The 25,937-nt window shown below is 37.5% G+C and overlaps 1 protein-coding gene across 1 annotated transcript in view; it reads left to right on the forward strand.

Annotated features, from left to right (window-relative positions):
* The first annotated feature begins 10,965 nt into the window (after positions 1-10,965).
* NAV3 (neuron navigator 3) overlaps positions 10,966-25,937 on the forward strand; it is a 415,221-nt gene continuing 400,249 nt past the window's right edge. Inside the window, exon 1 of the mRNA XM_027679763.1 lies at positions 10,966-11,048. The gene's annotated coding sequence lies outside the window, so the exon portion shown is untranslated. The remainder of the gene's footprint in view (positions 11,049-25,937) is intronic.

Consider the following 25,937-nt stretch of genomic DNA (forward strand, 5'->3'; position numbering starts at 1 on the left):
TGAATTGAGTTCATTTTGCCTTGCTGGTTAACTTTTAAACCAGCACAAACATGAATAATGTTTTATGGATAAAGTTCATTTGCATTAGGTTTAATTTTTTGTTCATTTACCTACAATTATCATTGCAATTTCATGAAAATTACAGTTTAGTCAAGAGGGTCTTCAGGATGAATAATAAAGGGGTGAATGAATTCAGCACGTATGCTACAGTTCCAGCCATATGCTATATGTTTTTCCTGGGAGTTTCCACTCCCATTGAATTAGTATTGTCAACTTCATGATCCCATAGAGTCTCCGACTACAGAAGTACAGAGAGAAATTATGCTTTTACGTATATCTATGCTTTTTGGGGTTAGGTAGCTCTGCTTGGTGTCAAGTGGTATACCAGTCTGAGCTCCAAGGTTACCCTACATGTGTTATGGCTGTCTTTTAGTGAGGACATTTTCTTTTAAATGAGCTCTTCAAATTTCAGTCATGATTCATCTTCTTTTAAAGGTTTGACTGTGGGCTTCTGTGCCCTTTAAAAAAGAAATGTCTTGATATACTAGAGAAGAAACAGGCTTTGAACCCTCTGCCTGTTCAGGACACACTAGTAAACTGCTATCTGTCCTGAGGCTCCTCATTTTGGTGGGAGGAAATGTCTTGTATGTAGCTGGACAAAATATGGGATCGCTTATGAATGCCATATTTGCTGCAGTAGTAGCATACATTTTTGAAAGGAATAATTGCTAGAGAGCACTTTGGTTAGCAAAATTATGTCCACAGATTCTTTTTTTGCTCTGTTGGGGTTTTGCAGAAACTGAACTTGCACATCAGAGTTGAGGTGAAAGTCTGGTCTCCTGCAAACAGCTTCTGTCCCTTAGGGGGCCAGGAAGAAATTCAACCATAACAGCATTATTCTAAGGGATAAATGGGAAGTTCCTCAAAACCAGGAAGCCTATAAATATACCTAAAAGTATGTAAATATTGCATATTTCAACTCAGAGCCAGAAAGTATGTAATTATGCTTTGGATTGTAAACTCATCTCTAAACTTAGTTGTGTAGCTGCCATGTACTTAGAAGTTGATAATTTTCCTGTCACATTCACTGAGAATTGTGCTTTGTAATTTTATTTTTTCTTTAGTGTAGCAAATATTTAGATGCAACGAATACAATGAAGCTGACTTCACAAATCACAATAGTGCAGCATTTTACTGATTACTCTTATGGCTTTCCCAGTTTTATGCTGTGTAGAATTTACTCATTTCTTCTCATGAGAGCTTTTCTTTTCTCCCAAATTATTTGTATTTTCTTAATATAGTTCAGTGTTTGCAAAGTCATGTAATGGAATTCTTTTGTAATAGGAAATTACAGAATCACGGAATATTCTGAGTTGGAAGGGACCCACAAGGATCAATTTCAACTGTTAAGTGAATGGCCCATACAGGGATCAAATCCACCACTTTGGTGTTATTAGCACCATGCTCTAACCAACTGAGCTAATTATGTTCTTGGTCTTCCACTGTATCTGATTTTTCACTTCTACAGGCTTTCATGAATTTATAGATGTTCTTCTGACATGTTAACACTTGTGATGCCAAAGCTGTAGGTAATATAACAAGAACCATAAGAGCAAATACATATTTTGCAGTGCAACATAATATTTTATGGCTTTTAATTAGAAGAAAAAAGCAAATAATGTATTTTATATCTATGTGGACAACAAATGTAAGTGTTTCAACTTCTTAACTTCACAGTGTCATTTGCCAAATGGGGATTTGTTTACTTTTATTTTCATGATAAAATTGAGATCATATGAAGTTTTCTTAATACTATAATTTAGTGCAGCTGGCTATTTTTGGTTCCATACAAATCCTTGCTGCTTCTAGCAAATATACAATGTACAAATATACAAATAAATGCTATCATAAAAAACTACTTATGATGAAGTATAATGACAAATCTAGGTGACAAAGAAAGTGAGTCAAAAAAGAAACAACTTTTGAAAACTTGAAACAAAAGCATGCCCAAACAATTATCAGATCTTTGCTTGAAGATTCACGAAATTGCTATGATTCAAATTTCTTAATGTAAGGATTCAGTCTTAATGGATTGTCACTATTTGCTAAAATTTAACCTACTTTAATGGCTTTTTTTTCAAATTCTTGTTCATTTATGTAGTTTGCCCAGTAGTGAAGCACTTCTTAGACTTGTCCTATTTCAAATATTCTGCTGGTGAAGTAAAAGTGCAGAGTAATAATTCAAACACGTCAAGAACGGCTGAGCCATGTTAAGAATAACTGATTCTCATGATAGCTAAATTATTTTCTTTTAGCATGCTCACAATTGAGAGCACTATCATAGCTTCAAGGACAGCTGCATTAGTTTAAGTATAGAGCTATGTACTATTATAAGATTCAGAAACTTTTAATTCATTTCCTAGTATGGAGAGAATTCTTTAATCAGCAAAAATACATGCTGAGATATGCATATATGCCTTCTCTTTAGCCCACTTTTTCATGTATGGCTTCTCTTTAGCCCACTTTCCTGAATTTTGCCTTACGGGTTCCATTTCATGCAGACTAAACATTTCTTGGCAGAAACATCTTTTCTATGCAAAAAATTCTTTTCTGTCTGTCTCCTTGATGACTTTTTTTAATATATATATACTTATATATATTTATTATTTATTTATGTTTAAATATATAAATAAAAAACCCCTAATGGGAAAATAAGACAAAGCCTCAGAAAAGTGATTAGTGCATGAATAGCACGCAGTAGGATAGCGTGCACCTATAGGAGCATGATGTTAGAGAAACCAAGCAGATGTGTAATCTGTCTGGAGGGGAGCTGTATTTCTTGCTTTAGCCTAACTCCTGTTTGATGTCTTCAAACTCTTGAAACTATAGACCAGAAAAGACCCTGGTTCTAGCAGAGGTTGAGCTGGTGGCGGCAGGAACCCCTCATAATCACTGTCTTCCTCATCAGCTTCAGTCTTGTAGCCTATTGCCATGCTGTTCTCAGTGAATCAGTGCACTATTTTGTTCTGCAGGTGCACGTTAAAAGGTGGGAAATCTGGTGCATGAATGGTAAATTTGGTAGGTGGGGTGGGAGGGTTTGTGCTGCTGTTCTAGGCTTTACAGAATAACTTGGGAGTTGCCTTGTGACTTCAGCAGTGAGGCTGTTAGCACTCCTTTCTCATGTTTATTTGAGAACAGAGAATTACTGTTCAGACTTACTGTTCTGCCTGGCAAGTCTGAAGAACAGAGGTAACTCAGCAGCGTGTTCTATCAAACATGTCCTCAGGTTACTGACTTGCAGTCAGACAAAAAAATCCTCTGTCCACTTTCTGTAGTCGTTTGCCTTTGTCACTTGATCAGCATCCTCTTACCAGCTGGGGAAATTTTGGTAACGCCTTCTTGGTGACAAGAAACAGCAGCATGTCATCCTGACAGTGTCATGTCATTACTGCTCTCTTCACCACCATGCTATCATACCATATGCATACATACCACCATGCACACATACACCTTTGCACATGTATTTTTGAGTATAGATGTTGAAAGCTACCTCAGATTTGCGTCCTTTCCCCCCACACAGTCTGTTATGAAGAGATGTTAACACTTTCTACAGCACTTTCAGGTAATCTTCCTTTCTACAAATGAATCTTCTTGCATTGTAAGATTTGGGTTTATTTGTCCAAGACACTTGCAGATTTATCACAATTATTTTTGTGGAGATTTTGCCTTCCCAAAGTAAGCAGCAATGCCTTTGCTTTGTGAGAGCCTCAGAGCTCCACTGCTGAGAGCAGTGTCTGGGCTCATGCTAGTTTGTGTCATGGCACAGAAATGCTAAGCTTTCCTGCTTAGCATCCCACAGATCTGTGCTCCTGTTTACAGACTTCCAGTATTTCATACCAATGTCAGATTAAAACTGAGTTTCATTTAGGTTTTTCAATGTAAAATAAATTTTTAAAGATATATAAAAATATTAAAAGCAATAGAAAAAAATCTGTGTTAACATGCATGCTTACTTTTTATATTCCATTGCTTAATACTGTGGTTCTTGAATGGGTTAGGCTAATACAATTTGCAGTACTTATTTTTGCTTCTAACAGGATAATTTTGGATGCTACAGCTTTTTCCTATTTTTCATCCTCAGTGATATCAGTAAGTACTCAGATATGCTTTATTTAAGCCTGTAAGAGTTCTGTGATTGTTTAACATGAAGTTGTGGGTATTCATATAAAAGATTTGCAGCCCTCTAGTATGGACCACTTGCAGTGTTCAACTTTTAATTGCTATTGGGTATAAATCCTGACATTTTTGTGTGACTGACTTCCATATATTAGGAGCCATCCATCTGACAAATTGTTTTGTTGTTTCTAGGAGTTTTGTTTGTTTGTTTGTGGTTTTGTTGTTGTTGTGGGTTTCTTTTGTTTCTTCTAGTGGTCAGTTGCACTTATTTTGGAAAGTTTGCAAAATTGATGCTCCATGATTTCTTGAATTTCATTTCTTTGCTTGTGATTCCTTTGGAAGCAATGTACAGCTATGGAAGCTTGTCTTCATAATTAGACATCCATGGTATGTGTGTAGGTAATTTATTCGTCTTTTTTTAAACACAGACAAGTTAATTTCCATAAAATATTTGCAAAAAAAAATGCACAAACTCTTTTTTGGAACTTCATACAAAATTCATTAACTCCTTTGTCATATAGCATTGTATTTAATTACAGTTAATATGAAGAAATTTCAGTTCCGAGGAGAAGCTGCTGCTTTGTCTCTCTGAGAAGCATGAGTGAGAAATATGCTCTCTTTCCATTTGACTGCTACATATTTATATGTGACAGTATATTTGCGAGCACTAATTTACATGTTAAACCTGTATGGGTTCTGTTCTTACTTCAGAGCATATGCATTTGGTTACGGGTCTGTCTCTTGTTGGAACTACTTGGTCCTGTAAATGTGTCTTTTTCTAGTGCTTTCAAAACTCTTAAAAAAAAGCAATTTTGTAATATTTCAGAAAATATAATGGTTTTGTTTTTGAACAAAATTAATAGATTAAAAATAAAAGCAGTGTTTTCCCTAGAGCTATGCCATTTTTCAATAAGTTTCTAATTTTTAAGGTGTTAAACCTCAGAGTGTTACAACTTAGAATCATAGAATCAACTGGCTTGGAAAAGACCTTCGAGATTCATCAAGTCCAACCCTTGATCCAACACCACCATGCTTACTAGACCATATACAAGTTCTTAATGTTTTAAAGCAATGGTCATGCAGTGGGGCATTATAGAGATATGAAATTCAGAAGAATGTGGAAGTTTGTTTGCACCCTTATTTTCAGCTGATTTTTGGGTCTGTTACTTTTCATGCCCCATATCCCATGTGAACTGTAAAAGGAGTCCTTCCAAAGCACCAACTACCATTTCTTTCCTACAAATACAGGTGCAAATATGTAGTGACTTCTTTTCCTGAATGACAGAGCAATCAATTCTGGCAATAGTTACTGCTTATGGTTATTCATAAAAGTATAAGAAATAAGCCCTCTATATGCTTAATTATGTAGAAGTAAAACATTGAAAAGTGTGTTTTTTCAAGTTGTAGTTTGGAGTTGATGTGTATAGTTGGTGAGGAAATACAGTAACAGCTAAAAGGAATGTGTTATTAATAAATCTAAAGATCTGTAAAGAAATTCTTGCAGACAAATCAAGTTCTGTAGTGAATTTCGGTTATGTTTTTGTTCTTGGATTCTTTCTAGTAGAAATCATGTGAAAATGTGCTGGTTTGCCCCAGTATGAAAACAGCTTTGTGTATATAAATGCAGTTTTATGCTTATCTGAAATGAAAAGAAGAACTCAGTATTATGCTCAGATAGTTCACTGCACAATTAATATGAATTTTTAAAGTATTAGTTTTGTAAGAATCCAAACATATTCTTCTCCTTTGGAGCTATCAAGCACCATCCAACCAGTGCGCAATGAACAGTAAATGAATAATCTCTTTATCAATTTGTAGGATAATGCCATTGTTCATAATTTCATTATGTAGTATATGTTTCTTGATTCCTGAGTGAGCTGTCACAGGCTTCTCTGTACCTGTTACATGGATATATGTTATGAGAAGACATGACTCTATCCTGACAATACAACTTCATTGCTGGCAGTGATTTTCTGAATGTTTGTGGCAATATAGAGCTTTTTCTTTGTTTTCTTTGTTATTTTTATTTGAGAAGGTTCTGATAGTAGTAGTGTGTTCCTTATACTTTATATCACTGGAACTGGTGAAGAATGAACTGCTCTATGATAGTATTCTCAAATGCATAAACATCTGGGGTGCTGCATCACATACAACTTTTATTGCAAATAATTTTCTTTAATTTTATCATACTTCCCCAGTGGAGATGGGAGAAGAGGAGGAGGGAGGGAAACTACCCAGACTGAAATGCAAGTCTCAGTGTAGGCTTTTAATTAATTTCCCAAGAGAATGATATTACAAAAAGGTTGGAAGAGAAATGCTGCTAATGGTCCTAGTTGTGACACAGGGGAATGTAGTGATGAACTTATAACCTTCAAAAAAATGGTGACCTTTTGTGAGGGATGAGCTACTTTTTGGTAGTTGTGTTTTGTGTTTTCTAAAGCCAAGATTCCAAATGGACAAACCCTCCTCATTCCAGACTGGGCCAGCTACTCTATCAAAAGAACAGATTAACTTCATACTCAGTGCAGCTAGGGGCCAAGAAATAGAGATTTTGCCAATTGTGAGAAGTGGCTCCTGATTCATCAATGTAGTTATGGGACTGGTGCTGGTAGCAGTGAGCAGTCCTTGCATGCCCTCATGGGGAGAGGAAAGTGGAGACAGTCTTGGACATGCCGAGTTGCGTCACGTAGACAGTTGAGCCTTTGCCACCTGTGGTCATGTGACAGGGTATGATTTTCTGTTTTTCTTTTTGTTTTGGGATTTTCGCAATTGCAGGAATAAAAATGTTAAAACAATTTGTTTCAGCTTGGCACATAACTGCCCTTAAGAGAGATGCTACAAGTCATGTGTCAGGACTAAACAATACCAGTCCTTCAGGCTCTATGTTGTGCATTGAGCTGCTTAATATTTCAGCTATGTAAATACTTCAGTTACTTCCTTCTAAAATGGCTATTTTTCCTTCCTTCTGTGACCTTAACATTCATAATCAAATTAAGTTTTCCAGGATGGTTTTGTCAAATTAACCTAGATGTTGGTGTCTCTGGGATGTTTATCTTAAGCAGGCTGTTTGGGAAAACACTACTTGTTGTAATGTCTAATACTAAACACTTTGAGAACAGTCATTAAAAACATTAGAAGTTTCCAAGGAAGAAAAGTATAAATATGCCATAGTCCAGGTTGGCAGCATGGGCTTTTGAATGACAGAAGCTGTGGGGATAGTATGGAAAGACACATCAGTGTGAGCTAGTCACCTCACACAGAACCTTGGAAGTACAGGGTGGATGTGTATGCTCTTGTGTAGCAGAGCTTAGGCTGAGCTTTGAAGGACTTTCTGATAAGGGTCATCATCAACTGAAAACAAAGTAGTTTTACATCTTTTCCTAAAGAATGCTGTTGGCTGTATCAAGGAAAAATATATCACTGTGACAAGAAAATATATGGGGTACTGGAAGAAACACTTCTCTTTTTCTATGGGTACTTGTTTCCAGAAAAAATCTTTTTGCTGAGATGGGCTCTAGTTCTCTCTTCTGAGGACACAAATGAGGACTACAAGAAGCTCTACCAGATGTGAGATGTTCTTCTGTTTCCTGAAGCATGAGGAGACATAGACAGGTCATCACTGACTAACTCCAGATGTACTGTGGCAGTAGCACTGTGTGCTTGAGTGTACAAAACCCATGCCATTAAGTAGTGGCAGTAGCAGTGTAGTGATGTGGAAAGAAATTTGTGTGCTTCAAAATTATCAGTCCTGTATAATATACAGTATGACCTGTTAAACTGATATAATGCATTTCAAGCAGTAACTCAAACTAAAAACTGATGGGTGAAGATTTTGGCATTTTTCTTCTGAACATTTCTTGGATGGTGTCCTGTCCTCAGCTGTGTGCACTGACACAGGCAAATAGAGGGATGAGTCTTTAGACATGTTAGGCCTGCTAACGTGTTTATGGATATTAAGCAAGCATGACTGCATGATGAAAATAAAATGGCTTACAAGAGAGTTAGAGGGCACTAGAGACTTAGAGGATCAAGAAGAAAAGCTGGAAAAATAATCTATTCTGTACAGGTGAATAGGCCCCGCTGATGAAATGATGTAGAAATATGGGTGTCATGGTTTGACTCAGGCTTAATTTTAAAACTCTCATAAATTTGCTAAAGGGTGAGAGAGGTTTCACACAGGCAAAAGAGACTCGATGTGGGGAAATAATATAAAAATTTATTGCTAACAGAATAAAAACTATAGAATAATATATATAGCAATTCTAACTATTCTCTCCTATGATGACAAACCTATGTATTTACAAAACCACCCCTTCTCCCCCCATGTCAGTCCAGGAGGAGAAGTCTTTCCTTCACTCTCAGGGCTACAGCTCCAATTCACCGTAGCTGGAAAACCTCTCTCTCTCTCTCTTTTCCATGGGGTGCGGGCTCTCTGACCCCACCTCCAACCGCTCAGCTACGCTACTGAGGGTTCATCCATGGGCCTCAAGGGGAAACTTGTTTTACCATGTCTTCACCACGTGTTACAGGGAATTAAAACTCTGAGTCTCTTTCCCTACTGCGTATGGGATCCCTTCTCAGGGAAGCAAGCTCTCGAGGGAACCTCTCTCCAAGCAGGATCCACCCCTCCCCAGGTCGCAGGTTTCTTGGGGTTTGGCTCAGTCCGTACCCAAGTCGTTCCAGCGTGGCTTTTCTCTCTCTGCTCTGTTGCAAGTTCTCTCTGCAGGGCGCCCCCGCGTCTCTCAGTCCAGCTCCAGCTGGCCACTGGTACCGTCTGGGCCACTCCAGGGCCGCTCTGCTCTGTGCCGGGCGTTGCTGCTGCTTCGGGCCCGCTCTGCTCCTCAGCAGGGCCTCTCTGCTCGCTCCGAGCTGCTGCGGCTCCCGCTGCTTCTTCGCAAGGCCTGTCCAGGCTGCTTACTGCACCTCCCCCACGGTGGGGGGAGGTGGTGAGGCTGGCTGGGAAACTCCTGGAGGAGTTTTTCTCTTGCTTTCTGGCTGCTGCATATTCTGGCCAGGGGCCCAGCTCGGCCCCGACCGCTCCAACGCCACATTGGGCCGCTGCCGCCGCTCCGGCATCATCTGCTGCCCCCACTCGCAGTGGGGGAAACGCCCCAGCCCTTGGCCACGGCACCCGGTTCGGTTCTAACACTGCGCTGGGCCCCCCATGGTCCTGGCTGGTGGGGAGGGGGGGGGGCCTGGCCCCCCCCACGGGGCCCGCCCGCCGCTCTCCACCTCGTGGCTCTAATTCCTACTGCGCAATAAGTTTCTCTTCTGGTTAAATATGTCGTTTCACAGAGGCGTTACCAAGCTTTAGATTGGCTGCCTGCATCGGAAACCCACCTGGAGCTACCCATCTTTCAGCTCCAGAGGGACAGGGCTAGTCAAACCACGGCAGTGGAGCAGAGGACAGAATGGAAAAATTTGTTTACCAGGGAAGGACTGCAACTCAGGAAGTCAGGTTTGATTAGTTTTCATGCTGCAAATAAATATGAATGTCAAGTTATCCTAAGAGTGTGTTTCTCACCTTTTCTGAAGAAGCAACATTTGAGAATGAGGCAAAGTATATTTAATACATACATTTATATGATTTTATGTGCAGCACGGGATTCTGAATTTGTGATAGAAGACACTAGTCAAAAATTGCAGTCTTATAGTATCTCTATTTCCTTCATTTCGTATGTTTTGGTGCACTCATTACTTCACTGTCAGAAGCTGCATTATCTTCTCTTCAGTGTTTTGTGTTTCTATAGGCCAACTTTAGATGTTAACTCTTCTGCCAGTTCTGTTTACTTTGCTTTCTTTAGAGCTGAAAATTTAGTAATCCAGAGAGAGATGATGTTATTAATTAATATAGTCTTTTTCAAGATGACCTATGGAATCTATACTTAAAGCAAGCCTGCTGGTCGTAGATGTACTAATTAAGTATTTTAAACCTAATTCTCGTAATTCTTGCTTCCATTCTAACTCAGACTAGTGGTTTTCTGCTAGGAGTATGTAGTATGGCCAGTCTTCACGAATGAAGATTTTGGGAAAGGTCTTTTACCTTTCAAGCCTGCGCAATGGATTTTTTAGGTAAGACACAGCATGCGCTGAACTGAGCCCACCCTTTAATCCTAAGGTTCATCTGCCAGGGCCAAGCGAGCTTGGACAATGGCAGTGAGGTCCTCAGGACGTAGGTTTGTTTAGAGTGACCTTCTCATAGAGGGATGGCTTTACAGGGCTGACGAGCTCCATCTGCCCGGGGGAGTATCCCTGACCGGGAATCGAGCCCGGGCTGCGGCAGTGAGAGCGCCGCATCCTAACCACTAGACCACCAGGGGTCCCCTCTGCTAGGAGGAACTTTATAATAACTCAGCAAATGATGGATCAGTTCATTTAGTGGAAACCAAGGGCAGCTATGTTAAAAAGTTACTTTTAAAGGTAGTAAAGCAAGGGATGCCCAGTAGTAAAGAGCTGGAACTTTGGGGGTTGGGTATGTTTTTTCTGTCTTTCTTAATTTCTTCCTTCTTTCCTTCATTTATTTTTTCTTTCTTTCTTTCTTCCTTTCTTTCTTTCTGTGAGACTTACATAACCACTCCCTCGCTCCTGCCATGCCAAGCCGCGCTTCTTTTCTTCCTTAAAAAGTGATATAATCTTCTTCTTGCAGTCCACTGGTTGTTTTAACCAACCTATCAGGTTGTTTCCCTGCCCCAGCCGCATGGTCCCCTGGCAGTGAGCCCAGACTGGTCTTACTGCCTTACATACTTTCCGGCCCGCCTTCCCACCGTAACTGTAAGCAACAGTAAGTAACTGTAAGCAGCCCACCAGTCCTTGACCACAAAATGGCTCCCCAACTCTTCAAACAAAATGGCTTCTAGGTATCTCGACAGGAGGTACCCATGGAAACCCCTGCTTGTAATAAAACTGCCTTATTTGTTTCCTACATTTCTTTCTTTCCTTCCTTTTCTTTTTCTTTCTTTCTTTCTTCTTTCTTTCTTTCTTTTTCTTTCTTTCTTTCTGTTTCTTTCTTTCTGTTTCTTTCTTTCTTTCTTTGTTTTTTTCTTTCTCTCATTACTAGATGGCTCTGTTCTTGTTCTTCTATTTCTGCTGGTGTAGTTTATTTGCCTTCTTTTCTTGTGAACTTTCTGATGTACTGAAGTTTTATTTAGCCATTGCAGTCTGCTTTGGTGCACTTCTTCAACATTCTATTAGATACTGAAACAGTTCCGGTCTTAAACAGCTTGTCTTCTCTATTTTCACTACAGAGTACGCCAAAATAATCCACTGCAAGTATATTGACAGTTATGCTACCTTATGTATGTAGTCAGAAATTAGTGGGTTTTATGTTTTATTCTTCCTATTATCATCATTAAAAATGACTCAAATATTCTCAGTCACCAATACTCAGTTTACTTATCCCTAAATTAGTCATTGCAATCCATGACCTAAAGAATCATAGTACCAAAAGACTTCTACCTGGTAATAAATGCAGAACATTATGTAGCACAGTATAGTGTAGCACAGTGTAGCTTTATGTAGCATAGCTGCAAGTCCAATTCTGCTCTGCTTCCCAGAGCTCTGTCTTATCTCCAGCCAGGACACAATTTGGAAAGAAATTTTCACAGGATGGAACTTCTGGCTAGACTATGCTTGTGTTTTCCCATTCCTCAGCTGATAATTCTTTGAATTGCACACAGCTGAGTGTAAATGAAAAGAATCTCTGGACTGCTTTAATTTTCAGTAAGGATCTCTTGTGGCCAGTGCAATGAGCATGAATGTGACTCTTACCCCTTTTCCTCTGCTTATGGTGGGCTAGGCTGGAAGATTTAGGGATGCCAGAATTCTGAGCATCTGTTTTGAACTGACCACAGTGTTGAAAGAGCTGTTTTCAGTATTGTGAACTAGTTAACAAGGTTGGAATATTTTCAGCCAATTTTTGAACTTTCAGTGTAACTCCAGATTGTGAAGTACCGTGATGCTACTGAGTGAATATAGAAACAAGTTAAGCCAACTATTATGGTGCTTAGAAAACATCTGCTAAAGAAAGTCAATGGTAAAGATAAAACAACTGAGTTCTCTTTTCAGTTGTTCACTCAATTGTTAAAGAGCTATCAGAGTGAATTGTCTATCAGTAGCCAATTTATGAACCTTTCAGAAAAGCAATTTTCTGAGGCTTTAGTAATAAGTTTCAGACAGCTTTCTGATCTCCCTTTTCTTATTCATTTTCCTGCAAATATTATGTTATAAAATTTGTCTGACATTTGATGGCCTGGTTGGAGTGCAGGAGTGTGTCGCACAGATTTTGTCCCCGTGGCTGAGTTTCAAGAGGTAAAACTAAGTGGAATGTAAACCTTATAGGTCTGCCTCTACAGTTTGCATCTTTCATCATCAAAGGGCAGATTGAATGTCAACAGACAATATGGAAGAAGGTATAGTAAATATGTTACCTCACTGTCAGTGATGGATCTGGAGATTTTGATGCAGAGGGTGGTAAAGTCTCTCTCAGTAGTTCACAGCAGTCTGAAATATAGTTGTGTTCTCATTAAGTAGAAGTATAACAAAATATAGGCATTCTGAAATTTGTTTAGTTAAAGAAACCCACAAAACCACCACCAACAAAACTCCCCAACACCTTAGGAGTGTGAGATTTGTGAGTTTGCTAATATCGTATATTGTGTATTAGAAATGTAACATGGTAAGGAAAAGAACTTATAGAAGAGAAAGAAGCTGTAAACAAAGGTGATGAATAGGCACTGAGTGTGTTAGTTCATTTGTTTTCATGGTTCATGAGAAAACTATAGAGATGGTTTAAGTCATCTAATCCCTTGTTTTATTATTGTAGTATAGTACAGTAGAAGCTGGTAAAGTTCACCCTGGAAGGTAAAACCGTAGAAGCTAAGTTTGATTAGGCCATGAATAGATTAGCTGGCTCACATATTGAGGAAATAAATTGCATTTGTCTGATGAGATCATTAAATGAAGCAGTGTGAGGGAGTTTGGTGGCAAAGCAAGGGAAGGTTAAACTGAGATGAAACCAAAGAAGCTGGCATTGAAACAAAATAACTATGTATGTGTGCATATTTGTTCATTTAGCTGCTACTTTCTAGATTTGGAAACCTGTCTTCAGATTGTGAATAAAGTTTCTCTCGGTTGTGTCTTTTTTTGTTAAATTTTGGGTTTGGTGAAAGAAGAGGAAGGCAGCATAATATCCAGTTGGTGCACTACTTTATATGCGTGGATTTTTTGTCGCTTGATGTGATTGAATGCAGCAATACTGAGATACCAAGATAAAGATACTGTCTTGATCCAAAGCCCACTGAGCTAAATAGGGAAGAAAACAGAGAATTATGAGCTTTTGGTCAGTCCAGAAAACTGCCCCTTTTAAACTTGAAACCCAGATATTTTTCCACTGAACTAATGCTAATAGATCTATCATTACAATATCTCGGCTCCAATTACAGGGGTTGTTGGAGGTATTATTGCCCTGTTTCTACTGCATGTGTTATTATTTTATGACAATTGTAGTGTAATCCCCATCCTCATGCATCATCTAGTAAACCATGGTGATCTATGTGATGTGGGTTAATTGAAGGGAAAGGAAGTCCTGTGAATCAGTGGTAATAGGCATTAGCAGATTATAATGTTTTATTGACTCCTCATTACACAGACTTTGAAATCTGAGGAAGACTTCCTTCCAAAGATGCGGGGGCTGGGAAGGAGGATCTGCATTTCATATTAGCTGCCATACCAAGCTACCCTCAGGCTAGCATATTTAGTCTTTCATTTTTGTTTTGCGTTTTTGTGTTGGATATCTCTCTGTCTTGAAAGCTGGTTAATTTCTTTTTGTGTTGTAGCACTATTAATTTTTGCCTTTTGGGATAGTTTGAATGCCATGTGTGTTAAAATAAGGCAGTACGAACCTGATTTTATTTTGGGCAAGAGCTCTTACCTTTGGGGGATGCTGAAGAAAAGACATCATGTAAAAGAATTAGGATGCATCAGTTTTAGTGACTGACATGTATCTTAATAACCCTTTGCTCTAATTGGCATTTTAATTAAAGATGACAATTTAATTGGTTATTTTACCAATATAGATTGGTTATTAGCATCAGCTACTCCTTTCATTACTGATAATTCATCTACACAATCTCAATACCCATACTAGATATTTTCAAATAGTGTTTTGCTGTTCTGACAAGTCTGAAGTCCTTTTCTGTTGCTCCTCCATTGTACTTCCTAGTGCTTGTGCTAGAGTCTATGGTGTTTGCCATTTGAAAAAGTGGATTTAATCCATCATAATATTGCAGGTAAACAAGAAAAACAAATCTTAATAGCAAATAACTATAAATTAATTATCATTGTTGGTATATTAAGCCTTTTAAATGCAAACAAACAGTACAGTATTACTTACAGTCTAGCTGCAGGGTACTGTCTAGCTATGCATTTTTCAGACATTTGCAATATAGTTTTATAATTGTTTCCTGCGTATTACTATTCTGTCCTGGTTTTGTGTATGATCTTAATGTCATATTTTGAATTTTATGTGAAGAAAACTAGAAAACATACTGTTAAGTCTGAGATGTAGTAATAGAATATCCTTCTAGAAAGTAGGAGAATGAAAAATATTCATAGGGAACAAAGAAAACTTAAGTACTGTACAGAAGCTTAAACACACGGCCTCCTCCCCCAAATAACCAAAAAAACCAAGGATTGGGCAAAGGTGTGTGCTGAACAGGGTTTAATAAAATTGAGATTTTTGTTTCTCTTTGAAAAAAGATCCTTGGGTTGATTAGGAAAGCTAGAACTTCAAAGAAGCCCACAGGAACTCAGCTGGGGCCTTGAACAAGGCTTTGAAAATCAGAGCTTAAGAAAATCTACCCTCAGCAGCATTAGGTTTTCCATTATTATATTTTGCTTTTTAGGAAGCTGTCGTGTTGTCACCACATTGTGCCACAGAGGATAAAAGTGTGGATGAAATGATTGTCTATTCTTTAAATATGTCTTTTGAGAGCTAATTAATATAAAGCACTTGAAAATTGTCTGGCAAAGTGCATGATATAAATGGAATATATGAGCAAAGTTTTATATTATGAAAACAGCAAACTATTTTTAAATACTTGTGCAAGAGAACCAAGGGCTCTTCTGAGGTGCCAGATTGACAGCGCTGCCTGATCCTGTACCCACAGAACATATGCACTGTGGGCAGCAGTACGACAAGTTAACCTGCCTGTGCTTCTGCCCTGTCCTAGATAGCCTGCCTCCAGCTTCCAGCTTGCCTCTTGGCTCTGCTAACACTGACAGTTAATACCTGCTTTTGTGACCATAGCTTTTTTTACTATGACTGGTTGCTGGCTGTGAACAGGATGGAGACTACCTTTTCTCTATTTTGTTTTTTATTCTGTACTAATGAAGGACACAGTGTTAAACTGTTTATCCAGCTCAACAACAATTTTTATGTAAAGGAAAGAGAACTCACAAAACAAGGTGATGAAATGTGAATCTCATGGTCATTGTGGTTAATTTTTTAACCGTTTCATGTGGAGATAGAAAATTGTGTTCTTCTAAGTGCAACTGGCTGCTAAGATGCTTCTTAGCCTGATTATAGGAGCTAGAACAGGAAGTGGTTTGCTTATAAAACATTGGTATTGTTTTGATTATGTTTTGTTCTCAAAAATATTATGCAGAAAAATGTCCCTATTAGTACTTAATAAAAACAATTTCAAATCATAAATTATAATATGGGTCTCAGTGTTTTGACTATGTTACGCTACCAACATCTGTTGTAAACTGCACAGATAAGGTATCTTTATTACAACTCCAATTTTTATGAGGCAGTCATGAAAATGTGCTGTGTTTATTTGTTTCAACTCATTTTTAAAGGGGTAAGAAGAAAAAGGGATAAGGGAGGGGAGGTATGACTTTTTTCTTTGCTCTTACAAATTACTAGCATGTTCAAGGTAAACAAGTACATCCATAATACAGAGACCCTAGAAGTTTAACCAGAGTTTTAAAATTGCTTTAAACATGACTTTTTTTTTTAATACCTGTGAATAACAGTTGCTTTTATAGCTCATCACAAGAGAGTCTGATATTGCTCTCAGTGATTTTTTTCTTCATGTATTAGTTGAGATATAGTTAAAGCACAAGATAACTGTTCCAGTTGAAGGTGTTGATGTTTAGTGGGGGTGCCCAGCACTGCAATAGAGTGCTAATAAACTTCAAATGAATTAATGCTGATCTTAGAGCAATAAGAATAAGTTCCTCCAGATTGTAAATATTAGACTACATTTTGAACTTACTGAGAAGTTATTCATAAAGATATCTAGCTGAGACAGTTATGGACAGCTTTTTTTTCTTTTTGTTAATAACTGTTTACGGTATAGTTGAGTATATGTTTTATTGCTTTCAAAACTTACTTACCCATCCCTATCTCAAACTCTTATGGAACACACAGCCTTTTGCTATTTTCAGTTACACTGAATCACCAGGTGATGAATTTTCATGATGATTCTTGTCCGAAAGTCTGTGTTCTGCTTCCTATTATCTAGGAATGTTGTGTGCATAAATGCTTACTTGCTGAGTTAGGCTGGTTTTCTTTCTGCTCTTATTTTGGAGAAAGCTTATTCAAGTGCTTCTATAACCCCAAATATTTCACAGCTTTCCCTTTTGTCTCTGTACTCGAGGATTCAATATTAGAGATTCGCTTTCTGTTGGAGTACATCTGCGCAAAATAGTCTTGCAACCAATCAATACTGCTCCTAATCTGGCAGGATAAAGCCGTGTGTTCCTTCCACTCCAGGGGACTGCCTTCACTGCCTGTGCAACTCCTCCTGCCAAGAAAAGACTGAACTTGGCTTGGTGATACAGTGGTATGGAGAATTAGGCAGTGGGCTGCCAGGCTAGTAAAGGCAAACAGGTCCAAATTAAACAGAGATGTTCTTGATTTGTGTTGCTGAGAAATATAGAAAGGTCTCTTTATCTGAACTGCAGTATCTGAGCTAGCTTGGTAGGCTGTGTGGTAATACTTGTCTCTGATGACAGCAGGCATCTAACATGCCGTAGGTTTAATGCATTCAGGCAGACGCTTTCCTCCTTGTATTTGTTTCTGGTAAGGATGTGCTGTCACCACTCTTGATGTGTATAGAGAACAGAGGTCTCCTGAGATAAGGCTGTTCATTATGCTTCCTGAGGAACCATTAAATTTCTATCAGTGCAACGTGATCCACTCCTTGGGTAAAGACATTATTTTCTGAACCTTTTCTTCTATCCTAACCTCCACTCCTATGTTATTTATTTTTTTAAATCTACAAACAGTGAGAATATGGAAATATATAAGTACTACTAATTCAGCATTTTCATGCAGAATCTCACAGGGACATGATGAAAAATCATGCGTTCTTAGTGCATCATCTGGTATGTTTAACCTCTTACAAAATGAGACATCATTCATATCATGCTGCTTTGTATGAATTTGCTGGATTTTGGATGCAGTGCTCTATTTTTAAAAACAGATCAATACTGTACCAGTATTTTAAGGTGGTTGTTAGTATTATATAGTAATGATTGTAACAATCTTTATTTTGGTTGAGGTCGTTTTAGGCTGCCTCATCTAAATCATTAACAGAAAAAGTTGGGTTTAGTTAAAGGAAAGTAATTGAGGTACAATATAAACATTGAGATTTTGTATCTATCTGAGATCTGTGTGTGTGCTATTTAATGGCTGTCATTGAATTTCTGCGTAAAAAAAGTGTGGAGTTTTTTTGTGCATAATAATATTCTGTGTATATTGGCTACATTTTTAGATGCAGTAATATGTTCAGAATTACCATTTTACTATACAATGTTATTGTCTGTCAAAAATTAACAGGACTGGGAAGTATTTTAGGGTGAGACTTTTTAATATTTTACACCATTATATAATGCAATTAATTACAGAAAATTCTTCAGGTAGATATTGTTTCTGCAATAGAGTATGTAGCACATTTTACAGAACTGTTTCAATCTTTTTTTTTGCCAGTCTGAGCATCTGGTGAACAAATTATTTACATTTGAGTCTATAATTTCAGAAACCAGATTTTCTTAAAATACATACTCATCCCAGGTGCTAAATCTCTCTTTTGGAGTTATTTCACACGTGGTTTGTGATTAATAGTAATGCTAATGGTAAATTCAGATTATTACACAGATGAGATGCAGATATGATGCAGCTAAACACTATTCACAGTATGTGTGTGTTTGATCACATGCAGTAATTGTGCTTATTTTGTCAATGTGGATGATCTCTGACCTTTGTATTTGTTTATCTTTTGAATGCTACATATTCTGTGTGGTGATTACCAGTAGTGTCTGGGAGACTGACAATATTTAGACGTAAATACAGCAGTGCAAGCAGTGCACATTTGTGATCTAATTCAGCAGCGTGTTTCTGATATGAGTCATGTTTTAATAATTGTGAGGGCAAATTACATGACAGCTGTCTCAACAGAGAAAATAATAATTGTTTGCATTGATAATTAGCATTTCTTTTTTCTTTAATTATTGCACATTTCAAACATACTTAGTTATTTTTTTGGCACTTTTTGAAGGGCTGGAGCATTTGTTTGTTTAAAAAGTGGAACAAAACCTCTGGTAGCTCACCTTGGGTGAGTTGTAGATCAGTGTTATTTGTGTAGCCATTGTGCTATCAAGAGGAAAGGGAGAGATAGGTATTGTTCTCTGAGTTATTGGACTCCTTGAGAAAAGACTGTTTATGGTATTTTTAAGGGAGGATTGAAACATTATTCCTAAAATGCTGAACATTAGCAAAGCCAATGGGTAGTCTAAAATAGCCAGACTATAGACTGTGTAAGTGTATTTCTTGAAATCAAAAGTAATGCCCAGGTTTCATCAGACGTGTACTGTTTAGAGTTTATGGTCAAGCTGAAGTTCTTATCAGTGATATGGAAGTCTTCTGCTACTCTTTTTTGACAGAGAGAATTTCACCCTAAAATAATCTCTAATGTAAATGAAAATGGTTGCATTAGTGAAGCAAGAAACAGTGTCATTTTTACAGCTCTAGCTTTTAAGGACAGTCTAAAAATTTTATGTTTCAAGTTTGGCCATATACTTTTCAGAGTCAAAAAGTTGGGAAAATAATATTTTCTAAATAATAGATCCTATACTTAACTTGGATGAAGGTGAATTAACAACAAGCAGCAATTCACTGTTACAGCTTTGCTTTCAGAATCTGATGAAAATCTGTAGTACTGTGTATTTGGATGATGTTAAAAATTGCTTTCAAATGAGAAATAAAATCAAAAGTGCTACAGACAATGTTAATGTAATTTATGCAGTAAATAGTAAAAGATATTACAATTGGTATTATAAAACATGCTGCAAATGGAGCCTTTGATTTAAATTTCTTTAATTTCACTGTGTAACAAAGAATTCCAGAATTTCTTAAGTATAAACACAGGATATGGGTGAGGAGGTAACGTATAGCTAGGTCAGAGATCAGTATTACCTAGATGTAAGGAGTGGTATTTACACAGGTAGAAGTCATAAGATTGTCCCAGTTATTTTTATTTTTTCAGGGCAACTAACTTGTATGATGCAAAAAAGGAGATCTTTGCAGTGTTATATTATAGAAATAGGGCAAGCTAAGTCTACCAAGAAAAGACTGTGTCAAAAAAAATGTTCTGCATATTAAGAGACAAAACAACTCTCAAAGCTGTTTCAAGTTTAAAAGAAAATACTGAAAAGCCTGCTTTTTGCCTCACAAGTGTCCTAGTTTTGGCCAGGACAGAGTTAATTTTTTTCAATAGCTGAGAGGGTGTGAGAATAACTCACAAGTGTTATTCTATAACACCTCACATCATTGTCAGGGCAGGGGAAAGGGACTCTCGCTTCCAAGGAGAAGGGCATTCCTTCCAGTGGGGGGAAAATGTGACAGGGAAAAGCCAATCAGTATTTGTTTATTGTTGTGGGCTTTCTGTGTAAATCGATTCTTTGTCTTATGCTTTTTGTTATTAATATTCTTTGGGTCATGATTCATCTTTAGGTCATGATTCATCTGAGCTAGTTTGGATGAGAAGAATTCCATTCTAAAAATGCCTGTTTATTATCTCAAACTACAGAGAGGCCACTGAGCCATTAGTTTAGACTTATGCAACTGTACTTGTTCAGATGAATCCCACCCAAGATTGTCTCACAGACACTGAGCAATTTGTGGTACCTAGAGATGCAAATCTCTTTACAAATGGAGTATGACATTGTACTTTAAGTACTTTACTGTCTTGAGACATATTTTAGTCATTCAAGTGTGGACATGTTCTCTAAGTAGACACAAAGTCATATACTTCCCATTATTTATTATTTCCTATGTGTTACCTCAAACCCTTTTTCGTTCTACACTTTCAATAAAGCTTAGGACTGTATAGATATTCCTGTATTTCTAGTCTATGTTATTGTTAGTTAAAGCTCTTCTAATGTAACCTTTGAATGGATTTCCATCTTTGAGATTCTTGGGAACAACTGAAAAAGTGCTTTGACATCTTGAATTGCAGTTGTATATTTGGTACTCTCAAGGTCTATTTGAGTTTTACTTGAATGGATCAAGACCTAGATAAGTCAAAAATCAAAGTTTCCTTAGATAGTCATATTAATAGAAAAGGATTTTGAATGTGTTCAAACTTGTGAGAATACAATCAGTATGTAAAAGTATATGGAGTGAGCAATTACCTGTGTTGGCAAAGATTGATACAAATTGCTTGAAGAATGTAAAATTCAGCTTAAAATTTAATTCAATATACCTAACCTTTGAGAAACCTCCTAGAGCATTCATCTCTATTGGGCTGGATGAGAAGCACTGGAAGCTGGGTCACTTGGGAATTTAGAGTAATACCAGAATAAAGCATTAGAAAATACACTGTAGTAATTTATTCTGCCTTGAGATCAGGAAGCGACTTACCTAGAAGGTCTTTCCCAACTCAAATTTAAACAAGTTTGGGATGCTGTGATTGTGAAGACTAATAAACTTCTACCATCAAAGGTCATCTTTTTAGTTCATGGTTAAAACAGCACCACCTACTTCTGCTTTTTGTCTTCAAATATTTGAATATATTTTTTGTTGCTTCACTCTTTCTATAAAAAAAACTTATAATCCCTTTGCGCCCCCTTTTTCTCCCCCTCTTTCTTCCCTCCCCACCCAAACTGCAATCTTGTAGGGGTGGAATTGATATGGGGAGCATAGAATGCGGTTAGAGGGTTGGTAATCTATGTAGCTTCTGTGTTAAGGGTAAAGGAATGAAATGCTGCTGCTTCTAAATCTACTTCTGCTATATAACTACTTATAAAACTTAGAAAAATCAAAAAACTAAAAGGACGTTAAGGCATCATTAGTCAGTTATCTCTCTGCTCTGCAGTCTCTAGGAACTGTCTTTTCAGACACATATTTGTTTGAATCAATCAAATTAATTGCAAGAGACTAGACTGGGCATGGATTGAATACTGAGGCACCAGGTGTAGTGCATTGCTTGCAATGTTTGATCAGTACCTATATGTAATTTCTTGGGATAAGCATGGAGTTCACCAGAAAAGGCTGCCACTAAACAAGTACTGAAAGAATAAATTGGCAACTTTTGAAGCATCTGTGGAATTGTCAGAGACATGTTCTGTGAGGATAGGGAAGATTTTTTACTATATCATTTGTAACAGGCATTGAGTTAAGATGTTCTGAAAATGCAGCTGGCTTTTCGATCCAGTTGAGTTATTTTGCAAGTAATTGTAGATCAAGAGAGGCTGTGTGATTTAATGGCATTCTAAGTTTTAAGGACTTAGATTTATCAAAGTGGGGAGTTAAGTTCTCATTTCCAGTAAGGTAGGGGAAGTGGATTTAACTGTTTCATGTAAGAGTAACTGGTGAACCCTCAGTATGTTGGTTTTGTGTTTGAATATATAAATGCTCAATATATGTGAAATTTTAGTCTGTGTTCCTGCTTCTCATATTCATAGCCTACAAACCAGAGAGAAAACACCTCCTCTTGGGTGCCATTGCCATTTGTGGAGTGGTAGCAAAGTTTTAACATGTGTGGGGTATTGTAAAATACAATATATATTAATCTCCATAGAGGTACCATATATCTAGGTATTTCCCAAAGCCCAGGGTCTTTTTCTTCCTGTAAATTTTGTAAAGTGCACAAAAATAAGTACTTGATAATTTGTCTGGGATTTCTGGTGTCTTGGCAATCTGGTTAGAGCAATAATGGTAGATGACTGGAACTCCCAGAAGAATGGCCACTGCTCAGACAAAGATCAGCTGCATCTTTTTTCAGCATGCCAATCAAAACTTAAAAGCAACAGAAATGAAGGCTTAATAGCTCCCTAGGAAACAAAATTTCAAAGGTATGTGAGCTCTTTACTATTTTTGATTAGCCTTTCTTTTTGTCATGAGCCTCATAAATAGTTTTTTCTTGCATAAGGAGGCTGTTTCAGTTAATCGGTCACAACAATTTAAGATCCATATAGGTGTACTTGCATTTTTTGATTGAATTGTATTTTCTTGCTTAATCTTTCCATTGCATACCTAGAATACAGAATATGCTTTCTATTTTCCCCTTCATTTTCACCTGGGTGCTGTCTTTTTTCCTCATATACCATAACATATACCAGGTTTTTAGTCAGTTTTGGAGAATATGTATCCATCTTGTTTTTCAAGGTAGTTTTTTTGTTTTATATACAGAGTTATAAATAATGATACAAGTATAGTGAAGTATTTAGCATGTAAATAAATAAGGAATATTCATTCTTCCCATTGTTTCCCAAACATTATAAATGTAAAAGCTACACCATGCTGTTTTCATCTATTTTGACAGTGCAGAGGAACATTCAAAATAAGTTTGGATAGAAATGGAAAAACATTCCACTGAAACTAAAGGTGGCATTGATATAACTATTTAAGCTGGAATTTGTGCTTTAAAGTGTGTCTGCAGAAGTGCCATAAGGCACATTGAAATACAGACATTTTATGTATCACTTAAAAGATTGCAAATGTAGCAGGGCAGTGTTGGGTAAGATAACCAAATTCCATTTAAGTCTGACGTTTAGTTTTGTATTCTGGCACAGAGTACTGTGCATGCAACAAAACTGTCATCCCTCACATCAGATCTTTAGGAAACACTGTATTAAAAGGCTAGACTGGGCTATCTCTTAAAATATTTTTTGTATTCCCCTTCTTATGCTGCTTTATCTCTGATACTCAGTGACAAAAGAATTGGATGATGGAGGAGAGAAGGCATCCCTATCTTGTACTGGTTCCAAGCTTGAAATAAAATTGACACATAATAGCAGCTCTAAATTCTGTGTATAGAATTCAGACTGTTTGATGGAGGTTGCTATGAAAGATAAAAAGGATTTGAGAAAACCAAAAGGATTTGAGTTGCTTTACCAGTTATAGCAATAGTTTCTGAGAATATTAGAATTTAGAATAATCTCCTTTTTATTTATTTATTTATTTATTATTATTTATATTTTTTTTGCTACATCATTATGTGCACCAGTGTTAACTTGCGCATTCAAACTGATGATTTAGAGGCAATTGGCATCCTGCTTTGCAGAAAAGGATTGCAAGAATATAAGTATTAGATGGCCCTTTATTTTTTTCTTTAATCTGTACAAGTTTGAAAATAAATGTTTTAATTTCCATTGACTGGAGCCAGGAACAAAGCAAACAATTGTAATTCTCCGCTCACAGATAATGCGATGGCTCCAACATAGCATTCTGTACTGAAGAGGAGTTTTGCCCTGTGAAGAAATGCACAGGATAGGATGACACCACTTACAGAAATGATGCAAAATGTTTCAGCCACACATGCACTTAGCAAAGGAAATCATCTCTGGACTTTTCCTTATGTGGTCACTTTTATCTGAGTAAGCACCCGTGCATTGATTAGAAAGAGCTGTAAACACTGCAGCTTTTTGTATTGCTGTGAATCAGGCGTGTGTTTGGAGCAGAATTAATTTTGTATCAGAAGAAATAATTCTGCAGGCAAGCCTCAGTGCTTAGAGATATTTTTTGGCTTACCAGCTGCCTTCTCAGACTGCTTTTATCTGGCGCAGACGAGCCTTTCTATGGCACTTCTATCATATGTGTTTGCACAGAACAGATATTCACTTCTTATTCTGAATGCTGGCTAAAAGAAATGTTCTCTGGCATTGCTCTCAAATCCTGCAAGAGTCAACATCATCTTTTCCTGATAACTCTTTGTGTGCCTGATCGCTATGTCTGCAGTTAGATCCATACTGAGACCCTAAATGCTTTCTCCCTGTGGGAAAACGCTACAAAGAAAGATAAGAAGCTTTCATGATTAGAGGTAAGCTTTTTTAAGGCCATTGTGAAGCTATTGCTGTGGGTAAATTAGAGACGTACTGGGGTGCCACATCTGCTAGAGGTTCCATAGGAGCATATCAAGGCTGGAAGTTATATCCATGGTATCTTTGACGTGCCTATCTTCAGTGTGGAGCTGAATAACTTGTTAGTGGTGAGCCTCATTTCTATTGCCTGAAGAATCAACCCTAGGGACAGTGGGGGAGAGAATGCCTTGCATAAGATGTGCCCCATTGCTAGTCTCAAGGGAATCATGGCATCTTGATACTCTCCCACCTCTTCTCTCAGCCATGTTGCCATCCCTGGAAACACTGATGAGCAAGAACAAAGGCTCATTTGTATCTTGGTTTTGCTTTAGCTGTATACTGAGATTTACAGATGGCACTTGCTTTTGGTCCTGACATAGACACTATCATGTTTGAAAGAGGTAAATGGGTATTATGTTCAACTTTTCCTCCCTCCCAGCCCACAAATTCCACATGACTATTATAACTGCACATAAAGTAGAATCTCCATTTTGATAATGAGGTATTAGTCCTGAAAATTGCTGTGCTTTCCCTCTAAAATTTGCATAGCATTTCCTATCAGCATACCCAGAAAATAATTTCTCTGTCTAGATTTCCAGAAATGCCTTAATAAAAACATAACTCTCAAATGTTCTTAATCATAAAACCATATCAGTGCAGCTGATAATATCCAAGATGCAGTTCAGTAAACTTACCCTGTATACAAAAAAGAAAATTTGAAAGGTGCAGTTTCATAGCTCCACTTGCCTCCAGATGACTGCAAGGTTACTTTATTTGTATGGCAAAAGAAGAGAATGTCCATGTGAGCACAATAGGATTTTGGAAAAGAAAATAATCTGTAAGGTCTCTAATGTACCCCAAGTCCCCATCCTTGCCCATGACAACAACCAAAGAGCAGTGTTTTGGTGTGCAGCCTCCTAGGTAGCCATCAGAATGCACCTTATGAAGTCATGGAGTTTTAATATATCAGTAGACCTCATTATCTAAATTTTTCCTAAGATTGTACGCAACTTTTTCTTTGTAGACTTCATAGAACCATTAAAACTGACCAAAACACAGTAGTGGCTTACTGCTCACCCTCCCTGACCCTGGTCCCCAACCAGGCTAATTTGCAACATCCAGACTCTCTAAAGATATTTGTGTTAACTTCCACCAAATACTTAGTGAATGTGCTACTTCAGGGAAAATAGTAGTAGTATTAGTGATAATAATAGTAAACAACACACATAAGAGGCCTGCAGAGAGCTTGAGGATGTTCATTGCTTTCTGAAAATCCCGTCACTGTAAAGTTTTCAAGAACTATCTGTGTTGATAATAAAGGCAGTATAGAAAGAGTAATTCTGGTTAATTCTCAGCATATATTCTGGGATTGTTCCCCACTAGTCTATCAGTAA

Source organism: Neopelma chrysocephalum, unplaced genomic scaffold (assembly GCF_003984885.1).
Source record: "Neopelma chrysocephalum unplaced genomic scaffold, ASM398488v2 Primary Assembly neopelma1_59, whole genome shotgun sequence".
Classification (NCBI taxonomy): domain Eukaryota; kingdom Metazoa; phylum Chordata; class Aves; order Passeriformes; family Pipridae; genus Neopelma; species Neopelma chrysocephalum.